Raw genomic sequence first — 20,186 nt, 5'->3', positions numbered from 1 at the left:
AATAAAGAAAAGGAAGATTCGGCTCCTGATTGATAACTGTGCTGCCACAACATGCTTCCACATTTAGATAATGTTCGCATTGAATTCCTCCCACCCAATTGCACAGCAGTGCTTCAGCCATTGGATTTGGGCATCATTCGCACCCTGAAAGTGTATTATCACAAGGAATTGCTGAGAAAAATTCTCATCAACATAATTTGTAGATAGTAGGAGATTAAAATTAAAATTAACATGAAAGAAGTTATTGAAATGACTGCATACACCTGGATGCAAGTTAAAGAAAGCACTATAGCAACAAATACACAATCTCATTACTACGAAATTTTCATTGCAACAAAATATTTTTTAGGTCCCTGGCACTTCATTGTAACGGAATTCGACCTTTATTTTATATAGAGAGAATAAAAATAAAATAAATAATAAAATGAAATGCACTGTATACTTACTGTGCTTCCCATCTAAGATGGGTTGAAATCTAGAAAATCAACGTACTCTTTAGCATTAACGTTTTCAGAGCTTCATACAATGCATATGTTATACGCCATTTGTTATTAGATTGATAAAATCAGTGTTAATGTTCGTGATGTGCCATCTATTGGAATGACAGTGAGATACCAACTGGACAGACACACAGACACTTGTCCTTCTATTAAGGTGAATATTGTGACAACAGTTAGGAAAAATTACACTCAGGAGTCTCCAATTTACTTCACTCTCCTTGTGATCACTGGCTCTTGCTTTGACTTTAAAGTTTATGTTATATATACTGTTAGATTTATTTTCTCCAGGCATGCCACTGACAGGGGTTTTGCTTTCCTCTCCTCCATCAACAACTGGTCAATGTTCTCATAATGCTAATGGACTGAAAGTGTTAGGCCTCATTTATTTTAATCATTTTGGAACTCTTTTTGTTTCTGTGTGTTCAACCATCTCTTTATGTTTGTATTCATTATGTTAATAGTATTTTGTAACCTTTGTAATTGCATTGTCCTGTTAACATGTTACATTGCTCATGGCTCCCACACAGTGTAGAGTGCTATACAAAAATAAGTTGAATTTGCATTAACCAGATGCTCACCCACTTTCTGTTGACAGGATCACAAGAAAACACAGGCAAAATAACAAACCGAAAGGGAAATGTGTCTATGGACCTCCTGACTCTCGCCTGCAGCTCTTGGTTTAATTTTTGACAATGTTTTTGTTTGTCATATTTTCTCTTAATATTTTAACTAAGTGACAGTTTAGGGCTTTCTCGCTCCCTTGAACCCTCAGACCACTCGTCAGACACCAGGTAAAAGTCCAAACAATTATTATTTATAATAATAAGTGCACAAAGCACCCTCCACTCCCAAATACTCCAATAAATAAACAATACTCCAATAAACAAATCCTCCAATCTCCCAGACGCTTTGCCACCCTGCCTCCCAACTCAGCTCGTCCGTCTGGGATTTCCCAGAGTCCTTTATAGTCCTTGACCCGGAAGTGTTTGTCCCTCAGTCCATGTGATTATCCTGCACTTCCGGGTCAGGTAAAAACTTCTCTTTTTCTTCAGCCCGGAAGTATATCATTTCTTCCGTTCCCGTGACTTGGAAATACTACTTGGCTGTACGGAAAATATAAATCCCTGGGCCTCCCTGCAGCGACTCCTGGCGGCCCCCATGGTATCCAGCAGGGCTGTGTATTATGACTTCACTGTCCATGATTCCCTGCTGGCATTCGGGGCACCTCTATGCTGCAAGGAGGGCTCCATCTGGCGGCATGGGGTATTGGCTGTGATGAATAGCTGGCCATATCTCACAACTGTTATTTCAGTAATGTAACTCAGTTATTTGATGGGTGCTGCCATTTTCTGTAGTTAGATTTTATGGACTTCATCACTTTGATTTTTGCAGTTACTATGATTCAGACTGGTTGCCTGGCACCTGATACACATACCACATGACCTGTGACACATCCTGGTGGCCATGCTATATAAGATGGCTGCAAGCAATCAGATGGATGCAGTTCTGGTTTTGGTGATTTTGAACATCCTTTCTCTGGGGACTAGCTCTATCAGACTGTACTCCTGTTTTATCCTTAAATCTTACGTTGTATACCTACAGACTGCAATCCACCCAAAAATGCACAAAACATAGGCGGCCAGCAAAAATGTAGTAGCACATTTGCACTCCAGTTTGCAAATGTTTTTTGCAACTCACTAGACTGGACGTATACACAAGTGGAAATAGACATGTGCAAGTAAACCACTGAGGGGTAAATCGAGAGAGCAACCAGAAAAGAAGATGAACATGAATAAAGCCAAATGTCCTAAGCACTATGACTTGCTTTTTATGATTTCTTTCCCAAATTTACTATGGCCAAGATGGAAACAGGTAAGTCAGAGGACTTACATTTTGGTTAAAGACTAGGAAATGAAGATAACCTTAAAGCAAAATCAGAAGGGAACATATGCAATTAGGGCCTAAAACAAGTTTACTTAAGTTTAAGTTAACACAAGGTGAAAATTGTAGCCATTGTCCATCCCCTGTCTCACCTTCAAAATTTTATTGAGCAGATCCAAAAAGAAGCATACTGAGCAGAGCACGCCACCAGTGTTTGTAGTTTCTGCCTAATGAAAACATACTCCTTGCACTCAGGACCAGCAATGGACGTAATAACAATAAACAAAATGGCTGCCTCCAGAGACAATATAGGAAATGGTCCACAAAATGATGACTTGATAACATCACCAAAATAACTTCAAAAAATAAAATAAAAATGACAAAATAAAAAATAATAATTAAAAAAACAATGTTGGGAAATGTTCATGCTGTGTCTTTCTAGCCATAGAACAAGAGAAGAAGACAGTGAATAAAATGAACGGCCATAATCCCCACTGAATTTTGCTTTCATAACTGGTGGTGACATGGGCCTCCAGCAGTAGGACTAAGCTGCTGGACAGCTACCATGGTGTGGCAGAGGAGCTGGCCACCCTCAAAATTAACTGACTGCCAAAGTCTATTGGTTTCATTTTCAAGATCTGGCTCAATTATAGGGAAAACAAACCTTCAGTCCGGTAGTAGTTTGAGAGTGCAGAATCAACGGCAGATAGCTAAAGGCCAGTGGGCAAAGTCGCAAGTCTCATGCTAGCAGAAACCTTTAAAGCTCAACAATTTACTGTATATTTGTTTCTTTATCCTGGCTGCGTTTTCTGTCCTGTAGACTATTCATGGAGCTTGACCGCGCTGATGGAGATGCCTGTGAATTCTTTTTTGCAGGAAGACATGACTGGAGTTAAATGAGTGGCATTTATCATAAGTGTGATCTGCCTTTAAAAGACTCCAGTATTGTTCTTTCAAATTCAAGAATCAAGTGTGTTTAAAAGGACTTTTCCAAGTAAACTTTATGCAACTCTGGACAAGAAACGCAACAATTTAAAATTTGCCTATTACGAAAGGTACACAGATTAATGGCTTTAAATGTTAAAAATGCAATAGTAAAATTCACCAGAATATTCAGGGACAATACTGAGTTTCCAGAACATGAGAAGAAAATGGACAATCCATTAAGAAACTCCACAAAGAAGTGAAGTTTTTCAGTATGTGGGTTGGCTTTGCAGAAACTTCTATTATCCTCCAAAGGCCCTTCTTGTCTCAGGGCTGTTGGTGGCTGCGTTTTGACTAAAACTGTGTGCTGATGAAGATGAGTGTCTGACCGGCATGTGTGCCGTTTCCAGAAGATCAGCTCCCTTAAACATCTTCATTCCAACTGCTGAACTTACCTGATGGGCATTACAGTGTGATGTGATGCTGGGAGTGAAAGGTACCAAACAAAATGAATTTTGGAGCATCCAAATGTTGCCCAGATTCACATTGAAGTCCACCTCACATCTGGGAATTGAATACTTTCTGACTGACGCATTAAAAACTTCAGAGAAATTGAATCTCAGAAGCAGCTGAGACGACTCTTGCTGTGTCTTTGAACAGCAACACATCGGCGGTCCTGAGTAAATGTACACTGATTGCAAGTGACGATGACAGGCTGGCTATTTCACCTGACTCAGCCCCACCCCCCCCACTGGCCCCCTACTCACTCAACATCTTGCTCCTGCTGGCTCGTGGGAAGCATTACTCATTAAAATCATGTATTTATCATAGATCCAAAAATAGAAAAGCGTCCAAAAGAGGGGTTGAGTGATTGCAAATGATCGCCTCTGTGCATTTCTTCTATTATTGGAATCTGCCACACTTGTACAGTGACTTGCTTATTAAGATCCATTCCTTCCGTTTAAAGAGGAGCTTATTTTCTTTTTATGGGGTTGTCATGTCAGGCAAAAGTGAAGCCCAAACAGGCATGATTACATTCTTGAAAGGTACATTTATAGTTACAGCATCCAAAAAGGCACAGTCAATTATCCATACGTTCCTCCATGTATTTCGCAAAGCATCATGTGCCTGGAACCCTCCATAAGAAGTGCTTTGGAAGGAGCATATATACCAAGGAGAGACTCAGAGTACATGGAAGAAGAAAGGGAAATCAAGAAATCTCAACTCAGAGAGCACTTCAACAAGGAAGATTCTGTGCAAGTTTAGCGATAGTGGAGTTGGTCTGCTGAATGATTCGGACATCTTCTTCAAAATCAGCAGGTCGTGACTACTTCCACAATAATAAATGGGAATTAGAACTGCACCAACATGGGTCTGTGATACAGAAGTGGCAATAGTTACAAGTTTCATTGTCATCATTGAAATTTGGCCGCATGAAATAAAACTATTGTTGTTTTTATGCTCTGCTACCATATTACTAAAGGGGCTTAACTCTCATTTCAGCTCTTTTTTGTGAGTCTGCTTCATTTTAAAAACATAAACTCACAAACCAAGAAAAGGACATTTTTTACAGTGTGACAGGATCGAACAGAGTGGAGAAGCAGAGTCTGAAAGTGGCACGTGTCTATATGCTCAAAAAACCTGTAAAGAAACATTTCTTTCTAGTAGTGTTTCTTCTGTTGGGTGATTCATTTTAGCATGATCATAAATAATTAAAAAAGAATGCCAGCATGTATCCAGCTTTAGAAGAATAAGCATTATGTGCCTCAGTTGTGTGCCATTTCAGTAAAACTAATAGTTAGACTTACTGAGTGAAAAGGTCACAGGACACTGCTGCATTCTGTGTCACTTTCCCCAATAAATAACATTTGTAATTTTTTTATCTTGTCAAAAAAAAGTAGTCACAAGTAGTTCTCATCCATCCAAACTTTTAATTCACTGTTGCAATTAATTAAGGACACTATCAGAGAAACATAGTTTGGTCGAAAAAAAATATAGCTGAGTGTCATCTGCATATGAGTAAAGGTGAACGTTATCATTTTTACAGCTATTTCACAACATAAGAATGTAAAATGAAAACAGTAAAGGTCAAAGTACTGAGGCATATGGAGCACCATACTGTCAAGACATTTCTGTACGACTGTGGTGGGCTGGTGTCCTGCCCAGGATTTGTTCCTGCCTTGTGCCCTGTGTTGGCTGGGATTGGCTCCAGCAGACCCCCGTGACCTTGTAGTTAGGATATAGCGGGTTGGACAATGACTGACTGAAGTTAATGGCATCATTGGTGTTAATGAATGGTCTGACTGTTGGCCAAAGGAACAAATGCTGTTATCTTTTCAAAGAACTGTTGAGAAGTACTACATTTTAGGTCAATGTTTTATGTTCTTTTGCATTTGTTGGAACATCTGTTAATGGGGGAAGAGGAGAATGGTCTGCCACTCAGCTGTGTTAAATTCCCAGACTTGTCTCCTAGTCTACTGCAGTTATTCACAGCAGAAATCCCAAGTGTAATAAGATTTGCTGATCCTGGTTATCACACATGCCAACATGTCAGCAAGGGAGTCCCTTCACCAATCTCCACTTTAAGCAATGATTACCACTCACTGTGCCACAATACTAACCATCTTATGACAGTGAGAAATGTAAAAAGATCTGTTTATTGCTTTATTTGAAACTGACTTCTTTCATTTTTTAGCCAGTTAAAGTCTGTGCATTTCATGGTCTGGAAGAAATAAATAAAGAAGAGCACTTTTAAAAAGGCTTGAAGAAAATATTATAAAATGTGATTTAATAACAGGCAGTTAAAATAGAAAGCCTGCTAACGAATACATTTTAGGTGAGAAGACTTGCTCAGTTTTGGTATTGGTTCTCTTGAATTACACAATGTAATATTCCTTTTTTATTTTATGTGTATGATCTTTTCTTTATTCAGGTACCAAATTCAAAGACCAAATTATAATATAATCTTATAAACAGCAATTGTTTGAGGAAGAAGCCAGAAGTCTACGTGACCATCATCATCAGGTCCTTCCATGAAAACCCTAAATACAAAGAGGACTGTTTGACTTATGTTAGGTAGATTGTCCAGAGGGGACTGGGTGGTCTCTTGGTCTGGAATCCCTACAGATTTTATTTTTTTCTCAAGCCTTTGGAGTTTTTTTTTTTGTTTTTTCTGTCCACCCTGGCCATCAGACCTTACTCTTATTCTGTGTTAATTAATGTTGACTTATGTTTATCTTTTATTGTGTCTTCTATTTCTCTATTCATTTTGTAAAGCACTTTGAGCTACATTTTTTGTATGAATATGTGCTATATAAATAAATGTTGATTGATTGATTGATGTGATAAAAATCATGAATATGTGATTGTGCAGTGCATCCAGAAAGTATTCACAGCGCATCACTTTTTTCACATTTTGTTATGTTATAGCCTTATTCCAAAATGGATTAAATTCATTTTTTTCCTCAGACACACAACACCCCATAATGACAACATGAAAAAAGTTTACTTGAGGTTTTTGCAAATTTATTAAAAATATAAAAACTGAGAAATCACATGTACAGTACATAAGTATTCACAGCCTTTGCTCAATACTGAGCAGCAATTACAGCCTCAAGTCTTTTTGAATATGATGCCACAAGCTTGGCACACCTATCCTTGGCCAGTTTCGCCCATTCCTCTTTGCAGCACCTCCCAAGCTCCATCAGGTTGGACGGAAGCGTTGGTGCACAGCCATTTTAAGATCTCTCCAGAGATGTTCAATCGGATTCAAGTCTGAGCTCTGGCTGGGCCACTCAAGGACATTCACAGAGTTGTCCTGAAGCCACTCCTTTGATATCTTGGCTGTGTGCTCAGGGTCGTTGTCCTGCTCAAAGATGAACCGTCGTCCCAGTCTGAGGTCAAGAGCGCTCTGTAGCAGGTTTTCATCCAGGATGTCCCTGTACATTGCTGCAGTCATCTTTCCCTTTATCCTGACTAGTCTCCCAGTTCCTGCCGCTGAAAAACATCCCCACAGCATGATGCTGCCACCACCATGCTTCACTGTAGGGATGGTATTGGCCTGGTGATGAGCGGTGCCTGGTTTCCTCCAAACGTGACGCCTGGCATTCACACCAAAGAGTTCAATCATTGTCTCATCAGACCAGAGAATTTTGTTTCTCATTGTCCGAGAGTCCTTCAGGTGCCTTTTGGCAAACTCCAGGCGGGCTGCCATGTGCCTTTTACTAAAGAGTGGCTTCCGTCTGGCCACTCTACCATACAGGCCTGATTGGTGGATTGCTGCAGAGATGGTTGTCCTTCTGGAAGGTTCTCCTCTCTCCACAGAGGACCTCTGGAGCTCTGACAGAGTGACCATCGGGTTCTTGGTCACCTCCCTGACTAAGGCTCTTCTTTTCCAATCACTCAGTTTAGATGGCTGGCCAGCTCTAGGAAGACTCCTGGTGGTTTCGAACTTCTTCCACTAATGGATGATGGAGGCCACTGTGCTCATTGAGATCTTCAAAGCAGCAGAAATTTTTGTGTAACATTCCCCAGATTTGTGCCTCGAGACAATCCTGTCTCGGATGTCTACAGACAATTCCTTTGATTTCATGCTTGGTTTGTGCTCTGATATGAACTGTCAACTGTGGGACCTTAGACAGGTGTGTGCCTTTCCAAATCATGTCCAATTAACTGAATTTACCACAGGTGGACTCCAATTAAGCTGCAGAAACATCTCAAGGATGATCAGGGGAAACAGGATGCACATGAGCTCAATTTTGAGCTTCATGGCAAAGGCTGTGAATACTTATGTACATGTGATTTCTCAGTTTTTTATTTTTAATAAATTTGCAAAAACCTCAAGTAAACATTTTTCACATTGTCATTATGGGGTGTTGTGTATAAAAATTTGAGGAAAAAAATGAATTTAATCCATTTTGGATCAAGGCTGTAACATAACAAAATGTGGAAAAAGTGATGCACTGTGAATACTTTCCAGACGCACTGTATCTGCACAGCACAATACTGGAAGGTGTTATTTTGATGATGTCATCTGGTTGACATTGTGCGTGTTTATTTCATGGGCACTTCTTCTGGTGCTGTACTTTGTTAGGCATGTGGTGCTTGCACTGTGTAACATAATGTATGTCACCACAATCATGCCATTAGAAACAGTCACATGAGAAGAAAAGATCATTTTGATCCAAATGGAGTGATGATAGGGGCTGTGCAGGGTAGACATTGGTGTGTTCAGCAGGGAGCCCAAAGCTCCACAAATGGAATAGTTTCAGTGTTAGGAAATACACAGTTAAAGGCAGTTTCACTTACAGTATTACCTCAAAGATGCACTGGTGTCAAAATAACAAAGAAGCAAACAATTATGACACAAATAATTTTGTATTAATCTTGTATTTAATTATCATTGAACATATCATCCACATTCAGTTCTGTCTTGCCAGCACAGCAAGGGCTGCTTATGGTAGCACATGAAGATTATCTGAACAGCATCAGCAGCTGCTATTGCTAAGAGTGAATGCGTAAGACAGTTACTCACCAAAACTCAATTAGACATTGTGCAGAAAATGATCGTATTGTGCAAAATGTAACCTAGATGATGCAGCTGTCTTACTTGAAACTTAACATTTATTCAAGTTAGACTGCATTCAGTTTTTGTAACACAAGTGCAATAATAAAAAGAAGGGCAAGAACCTTGATGTTATGTGTTCAACTTGCATTGAACTGTTCTAGTCAAGAAAGCAGGACAGTGGGAGATGTTGTACATTATTCTGCCCTGTAATGAACTGTCATTATGGTACACGTCATATGACATATTTCTAGCAGGTCGTCATTGCCTCAACCACACTTGCTCTCCTTCTTTCAGCAAAGTAAAGTTAATTAAAAGAAGAAAAACTCTCTCCCTTTCCTTTGGACTGCAGTCTTTCCACACCACAGTCACTCTAACCTTCCTTCTTTTCTTTCATGTTCACTAAAAAGCTGGCCTCGAAAATCTCTCTCCGTGCCTCTGCTGTTAAACGTGAAAAGCATTTGCACTCCAATTACCCCTACCTGCCTTCACCTTAGTTACTGCTCACCCACTCCCATTCCACGTTGATTATTCAATTCAAATGGGACAAGTAGAAGAAGCATAACACCATACTGGCCTGTAATTACATGCCAATATACATCAAAAGGTAATTACTTTCACATACAAATCTGCAACAGGAAGACTAAGAATAGCGCCAATCTTTACTTGGTAACTTCACCTACTCAAACTTGTGGCACACAGTTGATTCACATAACAACCTTGACTTATATTACACCAGATATTTGTTTTGAACATCTGTAATTGTTTGGGTTACATATCTTAAGACTACAGCAGAGTGAGGAATACGTGGACATTCATATGGTGCATTCGATATACACACTTGGACTTTTGTCTGTACCCGCACATTAATGCTGTTCTCATAATCGCCTTCATTAACTCTCCGTGTTTTAAAAAGGATGTGTGTTCCATCCATACAGCCAGTTCAGTTGGGAAATCCAGTCATACATTTACATGTACAGTATTAATTAATTTAGCAGAAAAGAGGTATAGTGAAGTAACCATTTGTTAGTTTGAGTGTTGCTACCAGCACCTCACAGAAGAGTAAACTGAAAGCAGGACTTTTACTCAGTGAATGAGAAGGAGAGGGAGATGTTCTACTCAGAAACTCAAACCCACGTGACTTCAGTTTCCCGTTTACATGTAGGTGTTTTGTACCTTTTGAGAATTTGACTGGATAACTGAGATGTGGATTACGTGACATGAGTAACACGAGATTTTGTTTTCTTTTTTACATGGATTTTTTTCATATAGTTTGTCATTGTATAAGCACTGGTCACCATTGGATTGCATTATATAATATTTTTTTTACTCCATTCTGAATGAAAATTATTATTATTATTGTTAATAATAATAATAATAATAATAATAATAATAATTGATTTTTTTTATTCTCAGGCATCCAAACAACATAGTGGGGTTGAATAACATATACAAAAGACATCATTTTTATGTGGAGTTTTCCTTTAAATAGTATAGCGGGGATCAGCATATCTGGCACAACCCACCCATCCATCCACCAATATTCTACTTACCTGGGACTAGGATGGGGGGGGTAATCAATCTAAGAAAAAATGCCCAGACATCGCTTTCCCCTTCGCCTCCTCCAGGAACACAGTGAAGTGTTTCCAGGCCAGCCAAGAGGTATAATCTTTCCAGCATGTCCTGGGTCTGCCCAGATGTTAGACATGCCTGACAAACCTTCTCAGGGTGGCGTCTAGGAGGCTTCTTAATCACTGCCTTTAGACACAGCTCTGTTTTCACCTTGACTGACCAATACAACTTTGACATAGCTTTGACCATCCAGTTGAGACATCTGGCACTACATTTATGATTGGATTTGCTGTCCCTTAACTATTGCAACTGCAAATCTGTGATCCATCACACTAAACCTGCTACTTTACAGGATATTTTCAAGGCACTTGTTGCCAAAGCAACTGTGCTTGATTTTTGTCAGACCTTTGTATCTGGAAAACACAAAGCCTCAACCTGTTCCGGAAAAGAGGATTAGCGAGTTATCCACATCTTTGACCTAACTGATCACATAATTCTGGCTTTGTCTGTTTTGGAAAGTAACTCACCTTATTTCCATTGCATAATGAGTTACATTAGTTGGATTTCATGCTAATGCTTGATTCTTGAAAAGGCCCATGATGTTTTTAATCACCTTGGACAAAGGCATAGGCCCATTGTACAATCATAATCAAGTCACCTCCTTTGGGTGGGTGACTTTCAGGCTCAGACCATCGTCATCTATAATTTTTCATATGGTGGGTTTAGAAATGTTGCCAAGGCAAGAACGGATTTTAGCAAGACAGAAGAAAATTTAAGAGAGACTGAAATGTGAGTGGTCAGTGGCAATGTTGCAAAATAATGCTCATTAGTTATGCTAGAGTGTATACTGGGTGAAAACAATCATTCAACGTAATCAATAATGTTAAAAATAATTAGTTAAAATATTTCTGTTATTGGCTGTTCATATGCATTTTCAAATGAGCCTCAAACTAGCTTGTCTGACAAATTGCAAGGGACTCTGATTTCTATAGATTTATAAATTGGGAACAGCTAGAGATAGGAAAATGATACCGAAGCACCGAAGCTTGTGTCAGTCAATCTGAAGCGCAGTGAGTCGAATCACTGTGTCGGAGCTTGTTTCAAAACACCACTGTCACGTGACCCATGATGTTTGATGCTTCGAAAGTCATCATTGCTTCACAGTGCGCTTCATTGGTTTGACAGCATTTCGTCGGTTTGACAGCTTTGGTGCTAAATTAACAGGTAGCCTATATAAAATACACCATTCTCATTCAACAATGTTGGGTTGTGAGGAGAGCTTTGGTGACAGATGGTGACTAACAGCAGAAAATGGTGTTCGAAAGTTTGGGAGCACTGAATAAGATGAATATGTTGCCTCTTTATGGTCTACATTTTATCTTCTGATTAGAATCTTATTCTTACACTGTTAAATGAAATAATAAAATTATTGTGTCTCAATTATACAATACTGTGTAGGTGAGCTGTTTGCTGTGCATGCAAGAGTTGTGTTGAGACACCTGCGTCAACACTTGTAAACCTGCAGCAGGAAATATCTCTGGTGTCTTTTTAGTCCAGTGTTTCGGATTTAAACTTTTTTAAAAAAAAAAAAAAAAACTCTCTAAATCCTAAATCTGCTTGAAATGAACATTCAGACATTTTAGCCATCATACTCAAAGCAAGTTATATTTGTTCTTAAATTGAATCTGGAATGTGTCTTGTGTTTGCACATTAAGTCTGACATTATACTACTATTCTCTTTATTTAGAGATGACACAGAATACTTACTTCTGGTACAGTACCAAAGTCACTTCTAAGAAATATATTCATTATTTAATGTCTAATGATTGTGTATTTATTAAATAGTATAAATGGACTAGGACCTTAGCAGAATAAAATGAATACAGACTTTTCTGACCTTTTATTGGTGACATGAGACTGAAACAGTGAGTGCTGCTTCACTTGTGCTCTTGAGAGCTTGCCTTGACCTCACTTAACCACCAGATGTCGCGGTTCATACTGGGGCTGAGGCTTCAAAGCTTCAAATCTTTAAAGGCACAAATAGAAAGAAAGTCTCAAAGCTTCATGTGGCTTAATTTTCCCATCACTAGGAACAGCCCTGGATGGGTCGCCATTGAACAGTTCATACCGAACAGCTGGTCATACACTCACTCCTGGTGGACAAACTCAGAGTCAGAAATTAGAAACTGCATACTGATTTATAATGTGACATTATTAACAACCTTGACAGAGAAAGAATTCACTAATAGATGCACTTTCATTAAAAGAATTTTCTGATAAATACTCAATACCTCTATTATATAAAAAAATCTTGGGACGAGACAAGACTTTTCCAGAAAGATAATTTCAAGTCCCATGAGACAAGACTTTTTGCCAAGAGATGAACTGAAAACCTAACAGGTCCAAGCGGGGGCGGAAATGAAAGACAAACAGTAAAAGAAGAAAAGAGAAAGAGTAGAAGACAAAGTAGAACACTGTAAAGAGGTTCAAAAATGTTGCCGTGATACACTTGCAGAACAGGTTAGAGATTATGAATGTACTAAAATTCGAAAGTCTCAAAAAACTGGTAGTAAAGATCGCCTTTGTGCTAACAAACGGAAATTATTACTCGGTGAAATAATGGAACAACGAAAAGAGATCAAATATACAGTGGACATAGGTAATATGACAGAAGTATGTAGATATTGCAGATAGACTAGACTTGTAGATCATCTAATTCATGTTGCCATCAGGGAAAAGTAGGGTTTCTTCCCAATGAAGAGACGTATCCGCGAGAAATAAAAGATTTGCTATTTGGTGAAAGTGAAATCCACAAACACTACAGGCAAAATATCTGAATCTACAATAATCTGTTTACGTTCACATCAATCAATGCTCAAAATGTAGATTTACACGATTTAGGACCATACACTTTGAGAATCTGTAGTCCTGCAACAATTAAAGCTACTACAAGTTTAATTTCAAAGAAACCACAATTCGGTCAGGTTTATATTTATGATCACAGAGAAACGATGCAACATAGAATCGAAAGAGTTAAACGATGGGACATATTAAAATTTCTACAGCCAATAATGGATACAGATCCATTCGTCCAAAATTATCGTGCTTTACACAAAATTTATCTGAAAAACACGGACAAAGAAGTTTTCTTGGATTTCTATATGAATCCGAAAGATCACACTAGCATATATAATAAACCAACATGTGATCAATTGTCAGCGATAATAGTTTTGAAAGACGGAGATATCAAAAACAGAGTTGATATTCATGTTTATCCAAAAGCACAGCACAATTCATCACAAGCGGCAGATCCGGGAAATGACTAGTGCGTACGGCATGCATGAGGGTTGGCAAGCGAAGCGAGCAGGTGGCGGACCCCCTCTAGTTTTTTATATATAAAAAAGAACATCCTGTAAAATCTTATGTTTTCATCTACTTTTATTTTGGCAAAAGACTTGTTTTTATTTTTCCCAAGACAGCAACCTTTAGCATCATCGGAAAACAACTATAATGAAAAAGCATGCAGTACCTTGTATTATTATGAAGAAATGTTCCATGGTTTTGGTAATGGATTAAATTATCACAGTATTTTCAAATATATACACTGTATATAAATACAACCTTCTGGCCAGTAGGTCTAGTGTTTAATGAGAAAACTTTGGTTTTGCATTTTGATGCCGGTACAGGGTCATGTCGTGACTCATGATTAGCCACTGTTCACACGTATTCACTGAACGTGATAATTTTCTGCTTTCATTACACCGCTTTAAATATGATCATTTGACTTAAGTTTTAAATCACAACTGAATTAGAAAATTAGAATGTTACAATCACAAAGTTCAGGGGCCATTCTCAAGGTCCACTAGTGCCATTAATAAACACGTCCTACACGCTTTTATGTTTGTTGTAAATGCCACTATAGTTTGTCCTTTAATAATGACTGTCTTATGCAAAGTTTCCTTTTGTTTTAAGGATTTGAAAATTGCCATTTTAAGGACTTATTCAGTGTTGTTAATGCAGTATTAATTTTATTTTTTTCAGGCAAAGCACTTTCAAAATAAGCAATAATTCCTGTTAAATATTACAAGCCATAATTTCCTGCTACACCAATCATTCTAATATTTGACCAAATAGTTGATTGGCTAATTTGTTGTACCCTTGTGCATATTTGCTTGTCTACCAGTCTCTGAAATGGTCATTGCAACAATCGCGTTCCGCATTTTGGGAATAGTACTTTCAGTGAAGTTCCATTGACGTCTTAGGTGTTTGTCATTTACAATGAAGAAGTAAAAAAAAACTGTAAACTAACACATTAACAATATTAGTGTAAAGCAAACATGTGCTTGTCTTATAATGCTTACTCTATTTTCAGTGGTTACTGCACTTTTAATGTAATTGTTGGCATTTAACTTAACTGATTTTTGGACAGTAGGTCATAGAATTTTATTATTTAAGTGAAACAAGTTAAATAATTTACGGAGACTAACTCAGATCAATAAGCAGAGTCAACCACGCTAAGCAGCAGTGCTGCTATTGGACTACTGCTAACCTTTTTCCTTGGATGTAACACCAACACTGTCAAAGCAGGATACAAAAGAATGTTTTTACTTTTTTAAGATTACACACAGTATATATTGTTAACCACAGTGGGGAAAAATATTCACTATACACACATACATATATTTTTTCAATCTGATATACAACAAGAACTGAATACTGAATTTCATTTTCTTACACCAAAGTAGGCTAAGCAACAATGAAAAGCATAATGCTGTTTTCCTTATTGTAAAATAACAAGTTTGGTGTCATGAATGGTCAATTCTCCTATTTTGTTCTCCTCTGAATGGACCTGTTGGTATTGAAGTGTGCCCTGTAATGGACTTCCTTTCCTACTCTGTACATTTTGCTCTTATATACTAATACATATTACTGTAGTCTTTTCTCAAGCCTGAACAGATGAAGTGACATCATAAAACAGACTGATAGCTGGATGTGCTTGTACTGACTGTTGGTAGCTTTGCCATGTCATTTGTTGAGCTCTGGTGGTTTTTTCAGCTGCTATCCTGTAATAAGAAGTCTGATAACTTTTCTCTGTGTTCAAATGGATTTCTTCACACCGTGTGACTCCATGCCGTTATGTCATATAGCTACTTTTATATGTGGAGGGTTTCAAAAAAAGTACACAACTTTTAATAAAGATATCCTACCTATTCTGGTATTCAAGTAGGCTGCAAAATGCTGTGAGTCTGCTGTTGAGCCTTCACATAGGAGAAGTCAAAGTTCCACCAGCATTTGCTGTAATATAAACAAAGGTAATTATGGGTAACAAGAACAACTCCACACACTGAAGTGAGAATGAAGAATCATTTACTATTATTGAAACAATATTTGTAAAAATATCGGCAAAGCCTTGCAAAGTTCTATTGGTAAAGTGTTCCAAATATTAGGTGCATAATAGCAAAAATCCTCCTCACCTCTTCTTTTCAAGTTGGCTCTTGGAATTTGAAGATCTGAGGTTACGGTTGGAGTGTAAGGGGACAAACATTCTAAAATATAGTATAGGGTGAGATCATATAAGGCTTTGCAAACCATCAGTAGCATTTTAAAGTCAATTGTAGTACACAATATGAAATATCATGGGTCTCCGAGGTATAATAACCACAATACAATACAATACAGTTTATTTTTGTATAGCCCAAAATCACACAGGAAGTGCCGCAATGGGCTTTAACAGGCCCTACCTTTTGACAGCCCCCCAGCCTTGACTCTCTGAGAAGACAAGGAAAAACTCCCAATAAAAACCTTGTAGGGAAAAATGGAAGAAACCACGGGAAAGGCAGTTCAAAGAGAGACCCCTTTCCAGGTAGGTTGGGCGTGCAGTGGGTGTCAAAAGAAGGGGGTCAATACAATACAATACACAGAACAGAACAATTCCTTAATACAGCATAATAATAAAAATTTTAGAATTACGGTTTAACAGTAGATGATATGACATAATTAGGTTTGGATATTTTTAGAGTCCTGGAGACCTCATCCATCTAGCTGCCTCCCCATTTGGCCATGCCACGGCTGAAAGCGTTGCTCGATGAAAGGACCCCTCTTTCCCATGATTCCTGTGATCCTCCATCAGGGATGACTTTACCATAGGCAGGCAAACAACTTGGCAGGTGGGCCGTGGCACCAATTGCCACATTTGGGTACAGAGAAAAGAAACAGAATAGGTGAGGGTTAGTATTCAAATATAATTATCATGTTACTTATGTTATAGTGCTAATGACTAACAACAGAGATGCAGTCTGTACAGTTAATCAGCAGCTCTAGTCAGGATATGCTAACAATGAACAATGAATATTCTGCCTGTTAAGTAAGATTGAAACCATGCTGCCGGAGAGGCCCACCCATTGTCCAAGGCATTTTATAAGAATACCGTGCTCTGTGGTGTCAATTGCTGCACTCAAGTCTAAGAGAACAAGAACAGATAGATGGCTTCTGTCTGCATGAACTCACAAGTCAGTGCAGTGTCTGTACTGTGATTTGTTCTAAAACCTGACTGAAACTTGTCCAGAATAGAATGTTTATTCAAGTAATCATTTAGCTGTGTAATGAATTTTACTTAAAAAAGGCGGGTTAGATATTGGTTTAAAATTGTCAAAAAGCAAAGGAGTCAAGATTATTTGTCTAGAGCAGGGGTTTGACAAAAGCAGTCTTAAGACAGTCAGGAAAGACCCCCATATCTAATGATGAGGTCACTATGTCAAGTACGCTTTCAATTAGCACAACAGAAAGTTGATTGAAAAAGCATGTTGGAATTGGGTCAAGGACGCAGGTGGAGGGTTTCAGTTGAGAAATTATTCTACGTAGTTCGGGTAGATTTATTCTGGTGAAATAATTTAACTCACTTAAAATGGAATACTGGGGTTCAGTCGGATTAACTTTGGGGGGATGTACTATATTCTTTCTAATGCATCAAACAATGAAGGACTGCAAAAACTATTGATCAAATTAGATTACATGAAGATGAATATATAGAAAACAACAGTGAAGTTCCTAACAAAGGAAAGAACAATGAAACTGGTAAAAATAAAAATTGTAGAACACATCTTGGAAGAAGTAGGCAGTTTTAAATATTTGGGAAGTATTCTGTTGTGGAGTGAAAAAGTGAAAATGAAAAAAATATACAGCTATGGGAAAAGCAGTATTCAATGAAGAACAATAATTACTAACAAGTAGAATGGATGGAACACTGAAGAAAAGAATAACAAAAACAGTAAACTGGAATGTAGCATTGCACATAACAGAGACATGAACAATGTGCAAAGGGGATTTAAATAAATTTGAAGCATGTGAACTGTGGCTATGGAGAAGAATGGACAGATCAATTGAATGGAAAAAGTGCTGGACAGGATTGGTGAAGAAAGGAGATTGTAGGAAACAATGAGAAGAAGGCAACAAGAGTAGATGGGAATGTACGAAGACAAGAGGGACTGACGAAATTAGTGCTGAAGGTAAAACAAGAGGAAGGCCAAGGCCGGACATGTTATACAGGTATTATCTGAAAGATGGTAAATCATACCGAGAAATGAAAAGAAGAGCAGAAGACAGAATGCAATGGAGGAACTGGCGATCAAAACACCTGCTTTATGGCAAATAACTAAAGAAAGAGATCATAATTACAAATAATAACTGTAACATGTGTGAAATACCATTTTAGAGTCCATTATTTGTCTGTCTTGCCACTGGGCAGTCCTATTGCAGCTCACCCAAATCGCGAGGCATATTCAGGTGTCAGAAATGAATTTTATTTCCAGTCAAGCTGTTATCCACTACATCATGAACTTGGGGTTTCTTAGCAAACCAGGTCCAAAAAAAAGAACAAACTCAAAACGTCCCACCACTGGGGCATTAAACCCTGGCTAGGAATGAAAAGGGCACACATGGACTCTTTATAAATGAAAAGGTTATTATCAGTACAGATGACATAGCAGGGTCAGCCGGAAAAGGCAAAGCCAATCCAAGGCAAAAACACAAATCCAAAGAGTAGTCGAAAAACAGAGCATAAGGTCAAAAATCCAAAAAAATGAGCAAAAAAGAACACAATAAACACAAGAAAGACTCAGCAACGCCAGTGCATTCAATGAACTACAAGGGACTGCGGTTGTCGTTTACTCTTTATATTGCTGAGGGCAGAGCCACTCAATCCATTAGGCGAACTCCTTGGACACTGTCTTCTGGGGGGACGCTGTTTATGAAAGTTAAGGGGTATGTGTTCTGGACACCGAGGGGGAGGGTTGTAGAAGTTTGATAATAATGCCAATAAAGGGGTGCTGTCTGTGTTACTGAGGGGGAAGTCTAATAATATTGAATACCTACAATGGACAATGTGGGGTGACGTCCATCTGTCCTGTCTGGGGTTTCAAATGGGCTCCGACGAGCACTGGCTGAGGACACTCCCTTGATAGAGATGAGCAGGAGGCCCCATCTTTTGGGAGACCACCCACAAAAAACATGTTACATACAGTAGAAAAAGGTACTTGGACATATAAAAACTAAATGATCAACAATGTTAACATAAAAACAAAATAGACCTATTTGAGAAAGCTGAACCCCAGCCGGGAGGGAACCCTGGCTAAGACATGATACGCTGTTTGTTAAAATACACAAGGGAGGCTTCTCCCCGGGCTTCCCTGCTTTGTTATGCAGGGTTTGCTTTGTGCCAATCCTAAGTATAATCTTCAGATAGTTAAACTGATTGGGTCCAAGCTCTTTTTTGACTTGTTATTAATAACTAAAAGTAGCCTCACATTATCTTTTTCTTGACATAACAAGTGCTTTGCTTTGCTCTTTTGTAACTTTGCAGGTTATTATTGAACTTGGCGATTTCATCTTTTGGTAATTGGAAAAGTTAAGAAAGGGGAAAAAACAGTATCTTTGATTGGAAGTGGTGACTCTTAACTGATATTGTAGGACGTATTACCTTGTGGATGCAGAAGAGCGTCATGGTAGCACAAGTAATGACGTAGAAAGGACCACAGAAGGGGCGAACTCTTGAGCTTTTCTCTTCAAAAATCACACATTTCAGGGTAACAAATTGGGCACATCTCTGAAGGAGTAGCAGTTTATTAAGCGGGGTGATGAGGCACGGCCCCCTCCAAATATTTTAAAAACTCTACTTAAATGAATTCGGTAATGTGAAATAATCTTGTTTATTTGCACACCATGCCTGGTGTCAGTGCATGTCAACATCCATTAAAAATTGGTTCCCACTTGCATTTGTTTAATTTCTGTGTGCATGCCTGCATTTGCTGAGTGAAGTGCGCCAGCCAAATGAGTGTGTATGTAAGTCGTTGATCTTAAGGCAAGCAGGTGACCTGAGGGCGGCTGCCCTTTAATTGGTTGTTTTCAGATGTCTCTGCCCCCCCCCTCCAAACACGCCCACAAGTATTGGCAGTGAATTAATATTGTTTTAGTTTTTGCTAATCTAATGTGATTAGACAATCGTTGATGCACCAATTCAGGACCACAATTCACAATTTCCATTAATGTAATTATAGGGTGGTCCAGATCTAATTATGCAATTTTCATTACGCTATAACTTATTAAGTTTATTACATAGAAAATCACCCAGAAAATCCTGGACCATCGAGAAGTGTGTGAACTGACGACATGAAGAATCGTCTTCGTGCCGAACTGGAATCGTCCCCGCATAAATCAAAGTCATCCAGACGATCTGGATCTGCATAATTAAA

The sequence above is a fragment of the Polypterus senegalus genome, chromosome 11 (assembly GCF_016835505.1).
Source record: "Polypterus senegalus isolate Bchr_013 chromosome 11, ASM1683550v1, whole genome shotgun sequence".
In the NCBI taxonomy this organism is placed as follows: domain Eukaryota; kingdom Metazoa; phylum Chordata; class Cladistia; order Polypteriformes; family Polypteridae; genus Polypterus; species Polypterus senegalus.
The sequence above is the reverse complement of the archived record's forward strand: the minus strand, read 5'-3'. Positions refer to the sequence as shown.